The sequence below is a fragment of the Panicum hallii genome, chromosome 4 (assembly GCF_002211085.1).
Source record: "Panicum hallii strain FIL2 chromosome 4, PHallii_v3.1, whole genome shotgun sequence".
NCBI lineage: Eukaryota > Viridiplantae > Streptophyta > Magnoliopsida > Poales > Poaceae > Panicum > Panicum hallii.
The window spans coordinates 49,896,276-49,905,143 of NC_038045.1; the positions used below are offsets into that span (position 1 = coordinate 49,896,276).

The 8,868-nt window shown below is 48.5% G+C and overlaps 1 non-coding gene and 1 pseudogene across 1 annotated transcript; one reads left to right on the forward strand and one right to left on the reverse strand.

Moving 5' to 3' along the window:
• The first annotated feature begins 163 nt into the window (after window positions 1-163).
• LOC112890109 lies at window positions 164-4,991 on the forward strand (annotated as a pseudogene).
• Window positions 2,966-3,039, reverse strand: TRNAR-ACG. Its single transcript has one exon. It is a non-coding gene; the product is annotated as a tRNA-Arg (tRNA).
• Window positions 4,992-8,868: the final 3,877 nt, after the last annotated feature.

The following is an 8,868-nucleotide window of genomic DNA, read 5'->3' on the forward strand; positions in this document are numbered from 1 at the left end:
AGCTCCTTCCCAGAAGTCGAGCCCAAGCGGATAGTTGTACGCAAAAGATTCTTTCTGAACTGCAGTAAAGCCGCAGGACCTGCTACCTACAGTGGGCTCGTGGCTGCGCAAAGGAGGTGGCCCCACTCCCACTCCCCGGGTCCCACTTGGCAGTAGATGAAGACAAACCGCCGCGCAGAGCGGATGCTCGTTGCTCCCCAAACTCCGGCAAAACTCTCGTCCAGCCGGCGCCGCTCCCTCCCTAGTCGCCGCCGCACCACCAACCGCCGGCACCCGCCAAATGCACTGACGGTCGCCGTAGCGTCGACCCGTCGATCACCCGGAGGGAGGTGGGCGTGCCATGGAGGCAGCGGCGGAGGAGGCGCGTCGCGCGAAGGAGGCTGGCAATGAAGCCTACAGCAAGTCCTTCCTCGAGACGGCCGTCGAGCACTACACTCGCGGCGCGCTCCTCGACCCCAGGGACATTTCCTTCCTCACCAACCGCGCCGCCGCCTACTTCCACATGGGCAAAGGGCAAGGTATCTCTCTCGCCAGCTTCCCCGCCCCCCTCCATTCCGTACCCTCGCTGGCGGCGCCGCCGCTGACGACGCTTTGAGACATTTTTCAGTACCAGGAGTGCGTGAGGGACTGCGACGAGGCCGTGAAGCTCGGCAGGGAGCTCGGCGCCGACAACAAGCTGATCGCGAAGGCGCTGTCGCGGAAGGCGTCGGCGCTGCTCGAGCTCGCGGGCTGCGCCGGTGACTACGCGCCGGCAGTCAGGGCCCTGCAGCAGTCGCTGGCCGAACACTACAGCGAGGAGACGCTCGACAAGCTCGGCAAGGCGGAGAGGAAGAGGAAGGAGCTGGAGGAGAAGGAGCGACTGGGTCAGGCCGCCGACCACCACCGTGAGAGAGGTTTGGGTGCTGCTAGATCACGGCTCTGTTGAATATGGAAATGGGGAATGGAATATATGCTCTGAGGGTTCCCGTGTGACCGAACGACAGAGAGCACAAAAGAAAGGGACAAGTAGATACTAGATACGGTTCCTACTCCTAGTAATCTGTGTTTTTTAAGCATCATATATCTGATTGTTCAAGCAGAAGAAATACCATGAAGCAGCAGTGCACTACACTAAAGCTATGAAAATGAACCCAAAGGATCCTAAAGTAAGCATTTTGGCTACTCCTCTGTTTTCCCTTCTCAAATAAATATAGGACTATAGATCCTTGGTAAAATCTCACCTCTTTTTAAATTAGAGCGACTCTTTCTTCCAAACTAAATTTACATTGGTAAATTAAATATGCCCTCTATGATCAGGCAGATTTGGCATGCATTGTTCATTTTATTGCCATGTCCTCGGGCTTCCCCTTTTCTCCTTGACATCTCAGCTATAGTAATTTGTTTTGATGTCTTCAATATTTGATCTTTCAGATTTTTAGCAACAGAGCTCAATGCTACATCTATCTGGGAGCTTTACCTCAAGCTCTTGAGGATGCAGAAAAATGCATTGAACTGGATCCTACTTTTCTGAAGGGCTATGTGCGCAAAGCTAAAGTTCAGTTCCTGATGGAAGATTATGAAAATGCTATGGCAACTTACCAAGAGGGTTTGAGGTGTGACCCAAACAATCTGGAAGTACTTGATGGCTTAAGGAGGTGGCTTTCGAGTTCTCTTTTGGCCTTCTTGACATGATTTGTTAAGTGACATTTTGTTTGTTGTTCCAGATGTGAAGCACGCATTAAGAGGGGTCATGGAGGTGCTGATCTTCAGTACTTGAAAAAGATGTTTGTAAGTCTAATTCCTTTGAAAGATTGTCAATCATTACCTTTTTCTGCAAGTCTGATTCAATAAGCACCCTACCTCAGTCCCTTACTATTTCAAGGGGTAGATATACTGTGATCCTTTCAGGGAGGTTTTCATTCAGAAGATGATTTGCATGGAATCCAAAAGGCCATGGCTACAATGATCACAAAGGAATTTGGTGAAGAACCCTTGTGGCATACTGAGTCTGAACGAGTGGTAAATCTGTAACACGAGTTACTGAACTCTTGTCATCTAAACACTTTCTTGAAGCAACAAGTTAAATTATCTTCGATTAGATGCCCAACATTAGTATTCAACCATTACTTTTCCAAATAGTTTGATCTCGTTAAACACAAACAAACTTCTCTTACCATTCCTAGTCCAAGAAATGTGCAAGTTTGCATCAGAACACTGTTTATATTCCTATGGTAGATTGGCAGTCATATGAAAATGTTTTCCGTTTTCAAGATGGCATCAAATTTTCCAACTGATAAACTATCCAAAATGAATACTTTTTAATGGTCCTTCCAGGGAGAATTTCGAACAGAAGATGATTTGCATAAATTTCAAAAAGCAACGGAACAAGCTGCAATATTCAAGAAGGAAGCTTCTGAAGAGCGTTTGAGGCGTATCGAATCTGAACGAATGGTAAATCTGTAACAGGATTTGCTGATAATTTGTTGTGGCCAAAGATAAATTATCTCGGTCAGAGGCCGATATCTCATTCAATCATTTCTTTCCCAATAGTTTGATCACGTTAATTACAGAACAAACTTCTCTTATATTGTTGCTACTGCTGCTCCAAGAGATGGGCAAGCTTGCAACAAACCACTGCCACTGAGTTTAGTAATGACTTGCCAAGGCCATGGCAGCCATATGAAAAGTGTACTCTTATTGATGATACTTTTTCTTTAAAAAATCTAGGATGCTAGCAGCTAACTCTTTTAACAAAATTAGTAGGCTATCATGTTATATGCAGTCAAACGTCATCTATCTGAATGTTATGAATGCCTATCCTTGTTTCTGTTGCATTCTATCTCATCGTATCACATTCTGTTCTACGATTCCACTTCGACAAAAGGAAAGAGCACACCCAAGTTCAATAGCTTTACGTCCGCTATTCCGATCATGATTTTCCTACCCTCAGGGAGAAAGTAAAGGTCCTTCCCCCTTTGGAAGGCTGTGGGCGAGGAGGGATTCGAACCCCCGACACCGTGGTTCGTAGCCACGTGCTCTAATCCTCTGAGCTACAGGCCCACCCCGTCTCCACTGGATCTCTTCCCGGGGGTACCCCCAAAAGGAACCTTCTTCTCCTCAGCCATTTCATTTTGGGTTAAGAAGATGGGAAAGCACCTTTGTCTCTATAAGAACAGTGCGTTCTGATGCGAATGGTCACATTTTTAATTTTTCAGGCTAGAACAATGGAGGACTTGTATTTAAGCCAGGTCCAACAAAGGAAAGAAACTGAGGAGTTTCTTTCAAGGGCACAACAAGAGTTGGAACGCTTTAAAATACAACACGATGATGTCGCTGAAAGGCTTCAGAAGGCCAATGAGCATAATGAGCGTCTTCTAGGCCAGCTCTCTGAATCCAGGGGACAATATGACTGGCTTCTATCAGAGCATGATCACTTGCTACACGATAGGGATCGTGCAGTTCGTGAGGTTGAAGAGTTACGTCAGAGAAGAGGGCAAATGCATTCGGCTTTGGTTACATCAACGTATTCTGTGTTTTCATCATCTGAACTGGAGTCTGCAACTGAAAATTTCAGTAGTTTACTATTGAAGAAGGTGGGTTTGCATGTGTATACAGAGGTATCCTCCGGAACATGTCAGTTGCAATAAAGGTGTTGAAACCTGATTGTTTACAGGGAAGGTCACAGTTCGAGCAAGAGGTAATTTACACATCTCATCCTGAAATCTTACTTTGCCCATGTCACACTGGAAAAAGGAGTTGATATCTAGCACCTTTCCTGTTCAAAACTGGAACTAGAATAGAACATTTTGAAAGGATGTCTCACTCTATGAATGATGAATAGTTTATTTCGGATTTATGTTGCAGGTTACTATCCTGAGTAGGGTGAGGCACCGTCACCTTGTAACTCTATTGGGAGCATGCTCAGAATCATCTGCACTTGTCTATGAGTTCTTGCCAAATGGAAGTCTAGAAGATTTTCTGGTGTGTGCAGATAAAAGGCAAACATTGCTATGGCAGATTCGTACCCGAATTTTTGCAGAGATATGTTCAGCACTGATCTTTCTGCACAAGAATAAACCACACCCAGTTGTTCATGGTGATCTGAAGCCAGCCAACATCCTTCTTGATGTTAACTTAGTCAGTAAGCTTAGCGACTTCGGTATCTCTCGCCTCCTGATCCAGTTCAGCACCAATAACACTACCCTTTATCACACAATGCATCCAGTGGGAACCCCCTTGTACATGGACCCAGAATTTCTCGCCACTGGAGAGCTGACACCTCACTCTGATGTCTATTCTTTTGGGATCGTGGTCTTGCGCCTTCTGACAGGAAAGCCTCCTGTTGGTATTAAGAAGATTGTGGAGGATGCGATGATGAAAGATGACCTGCGCTCAGTAGTTGATCCCACAGCAGGAGAGTGGCCTGATGTGCACGTGCAGCAGTTAGCACACCTTGCTCTCAGTTGCACGGAGCTGAGCCGGAGGTGCCGTCCTGATCTTTCAGGCGAGGTGTGGAGAGTGGTTGAGGCGATGCGGGATGCTGCGACGACTACACCTTCAGCCTCATCTTCTAGATCAGTGCCGGATGAAAACTGCACATCTTCGTATTTCATCTGCCCTATATCTCAGGTGTTATAACATGGATTTATTGCGCCTTCATCTCGCATTCCCCAGTTCTTGAGCTAAATGTGCCGCCTTTGCTAAAAGAAATTTTATCTGGTGGCTAACCATTGCTTGTGTGGTTCTTATTTCAGGATATCATGAACGATCCACATATCGCAGCTGATGGATTCACCTACGAAGCCGAGGGCATCAGAAGCTGGCTCTAAGCGGCCACGACACTTCTCCGATGACCAACATGCGACTCGAACACGACGAGCTCATTCCCAATCGCGCTCTTCGTTCCGCCATCCAGGAATGGCTCCAGCAGCAGAATTCGGCCTAACCTGTTGGGTTGCTGCGTGCTTCCCCGCCACTAATATTAATATCAGTACGGTGCCTCCGCCACTCTACCGAAGTCCTGACGAGTTGAATAACTCCTCTGTAGTTTCGTTGCTCATCAACTTCTGGAACCCGTGTGGCTTTAAGATTCAGCTAGAACTAGCTGTAACAGTGTACCATACTACCATGGCGCCGTTTAGATCGCTTCCAAATCTTATAATTTTTACACTCTCTCTCCATCACATCAATTTTGGGACACATGCATGAAGCAGTAAATGTATGTAAAAAAAATAATTAATTGCACAGTTTAATTGTACATCACGGGACGAATCTTTTAAGCCTAGTTAGACCATGATTAGATAAAATTTGTCAAATACAAACGAAAACGCTACCGTAGCAAAAAGTTCCAAATGTTATACAAATTTGCAATCTAAACGTGGCCCATGTAATCGTTGTAAGTTTGCATTGTAGCCTTAGACAGTGATGCCTGCCATGCATGCCCTGTTTAGGTCCAGAATTTAGGGTGTCCGCCATACGTTATCTTAGCAGGTTGTAGTCTGCTCGGGCCAAACATCCAGTTGTTCATGGAGATCTGAAGCCTACCAACATCCTCCCTGATGTAGTGATGTGCAAGTCCAGCACTTAGCACCCCTGGTTCATTCAGGAGCTGGTTCAGCAGCGGCCACGACACGCCTCCGCTCCGCCATCCAGGAATGGCTCCAGCGGCAGAGAACGGCCCCGTATTCAGAGTCCGTTCCATGCTCGGTTGCCTCTACAACCAAAAGTCCCAGTCCTGGCTTCTGACAGGTTGAATTGCGCCTGGCGTATCTTATAGCCCCGTCCCTCACCAGCTGCAGCAATCGCCGGGTACAGCTTCAGGCCATCAGCATCCAGCGAGCTGGAAGCCTGGAACAGTGGAACGGTGTCCTGCGCTGCGCCCATGGCATGTACTAGTTCAGTAGCTGTTGCTGCTAGGGTTCAGGCCCAGCGTTTAGCTAGGGAGTGTAGCCCACATGCTATTCCGGCAGGTTTTTAGCTGCCAGTTCGGCCAAAGATCCAGCTCTGCACGCCGCTGCCGAGTGCTGATGCAGCGATGCTACGAACTCTAGGCGTGCAGCAGGCAGCAATAGAGCACTACTGGCCCCGTGGCTCGGCGCTGACCGGTGACCAGCACCGAGGCAGCACGTGCCTGCGTTGGAGCAGCTTTCTGACGAACCGTGTTTGGGCTTTGGCATTGATCATTGGTGCCCCCGGACAGGCGGTCGTCCTCTTCTCTGCCTGTGGTAATGGCTGCCGGTCGGAGTCGTCAGTCGCCGACGCGCGCTGTAGCCACAGGAGAGCGGGGGTGTCGTTTGCTCGGCAGGCAGGCTCGATGGCAAAGCGGATGCTGTGATGATGATCCGGTTTACCACGCGCGCCATTATTGGAGCGGAGGAAGCTGCGAGAGAGGCCGGCCGACAGCGGCAGGGAAGAGAAGTGATATTATTAGCAGATGGGTGAGTGGTGAACCTGATTACCAGAACCGAGCGGCGAGCGGGCCTGCTGCCTGCGCCCCGGGGTGGGAGGGAGGGAGTGGGAGCCCAGGCGCAGGGCAGGGCGGTGCGCGCGCCAGGTTTTTTTTGTAGCCCCTGGTAGCCAGGCAGCGGTCGACACGTGCTCCTCGGGGTTCCGGCCGCGGCCGGTGGCTTGGCCTGCTCCCGCGCGGCGGGCGAATCCACGGCAGCGCGCGCTCTGCTGCCGCCGCTGGCCCGCTGCCCCGGCCGCGTACGTATGCACGGCGTGGCCAGCAGGGGTGTCCGTCCGTGATCCGTCCTGGCTTCCGTCCGTCGCCTCGCGTTTCCCGCCCCACCCCGCCCCCGTCGGCCCGTCCAGAGCAGTTAGCTACAGTGCCCTGCCGCGCCGCGCCACGCCGGGCGGCCAGCGGGCAGCGGCGCCTGTGCTTCCCTCGCATGCTGCCGACGAGCCGGGTTGGTTGGCAGTGTGAGAATACCAAAAGCTGCCGTACCTCTTAAGGAGCGGCTATCATGGTTATCATGGTTATATAGATCACGAAGGACTGATTTGTTACAAGACCGTATAGGAGTTGAAGACGCAGTTCCTGAGAACTAGGAAGATCGGTTACCATACTATTACAACCAGAAAGTACAACTTGAAAATAGATTATATCTTTAATAGGCAGGCCGCTGGCTGCGGAAGGTGAGACGTGTATGGTAGACTACGGAGACAAGTTCGGCCGGCAGAAACCTACGCGTACTCCCTTGGTCCGAAAAGAAAATATAGGGCGTATTTCTTTGAACTATTGTCTTTTAAGATAAGATTTTGATCTTTAGTTTCTTTTAATATTTAATCTATAGCTTCATTTCAATACCATTTTAAAATTCCTTTGGATACGAATGTAACTCGTGTGCGCTAAATATACATATAATTTAATTAATCGTTCATCAAAACTTACGAAGTTTGACGCTCAGAATCAAACTACATCTTGAATTTGTTTGTGGGCGAAGGGGGTATGTGACCAGTGGGCGCACATAATACATGGACACATGGTGAAGCAATGCGGTATGGATTTGCACGATCTTACTCGGTCGCCAATGTCAAGCAAAATTGTTTACGTCATACTTTGAGTTTCTATGGAATAATTCCCTTAATACCATTGCATTTTCACTATATCTGTATTCGCCATTGTCAGCAACACATGTGGGCCCATATCTCAGTGGGGCATCGATGGCAAATAAGACATTACGAAAAAAAGATGGGAAACCAATAACTAATTGTCCTGAGTGTTCTATCTTCTTATGGCTATGGCGGCGCCATGCAGTGGGGAACAATGCAAGCTCGGGCTGGCAGAGTGGCTCGCCTTTATTTTGACTCTCCAGCGCCCACCTCTAAACATGCATACCATGAATCTAGCTAGGCTACATGAGTAGACAAAATCTTGAGGTTGGGGAAAGCAGCATAGTCTACGTTGGATGGATGATAAGGCATCTAGCTTGGCCTGGATAGGATACCTCTTTTTTTGTTCCTGCTTTTCTACGCCAAGAGCTTTGGAACACAGCTAGAAAAATGATCTTTCTTCGTATAAAAGTTAGTATGGGTCACTCTTTACCCGGTACTAAACGTACCATGGAGCTATTTTATACCGGGTCTAAATTTAAAAGCCTCGGAACCATTTTAGTACTGGCCAAAACACCACACAGGTACTAAATATCACCTTTTAGTACTGGGTGGTGTTTTAGCCTAATACCAAAATGGCGCGGCCATTTGGTATCGGGCCAAGACACCACCCGGTACTAAAGGGTGATTTAGTACTGGGTGATGTCTAGGCCCGGTACTAAATGGTCATCCATGGGTTACGTCAAAAGGAAAACATCTCTCATCTAATCACATGTGATGCATATGTGGTATGATAAGAAAGTTATGCGCGAGGTCGGAGGTCATGGGTTGGAATCCTCGTGGCGTGAAAAATTTGTGTGACTTGTGACTTGAGATGATGCGTGTGTGCGGGCCTTCCGGGTGTTCGTAATATATTTTTTTCTGGGCGGTGCGTTTAGTACCGGTCGCTGCAACCGGTACTAAACTGTCCTCCATTTAGTACCAGGAGCGTGGTACCGGTCAACTAAATGCGCCATATTTGCCCGCCATTTTTTCTAGCAGTGGAATTTTCCTCACAAATAGCAAATAATCTTTTTACTCAGCCTGCGTGGTTTTGATAATTGTGTCGCGAGGAAATAGCTATACCTCATCAAGCAGTGGGACGAATTTTATGCAGAGATTGGTTTGAGCCCTACCCTCACGGCCGGATCAAAGTACTTTTAGCGGCCCGTGGATCTCATTAATGTGGCTATGACTATGAACCCGTCGATAGCACGCCGATGGTGGTGGCTCTGAACATCAACGAGCCTAGTTTCACATATAGATCGAGTGTGCGGCGTGCGTGCATTCATGGTC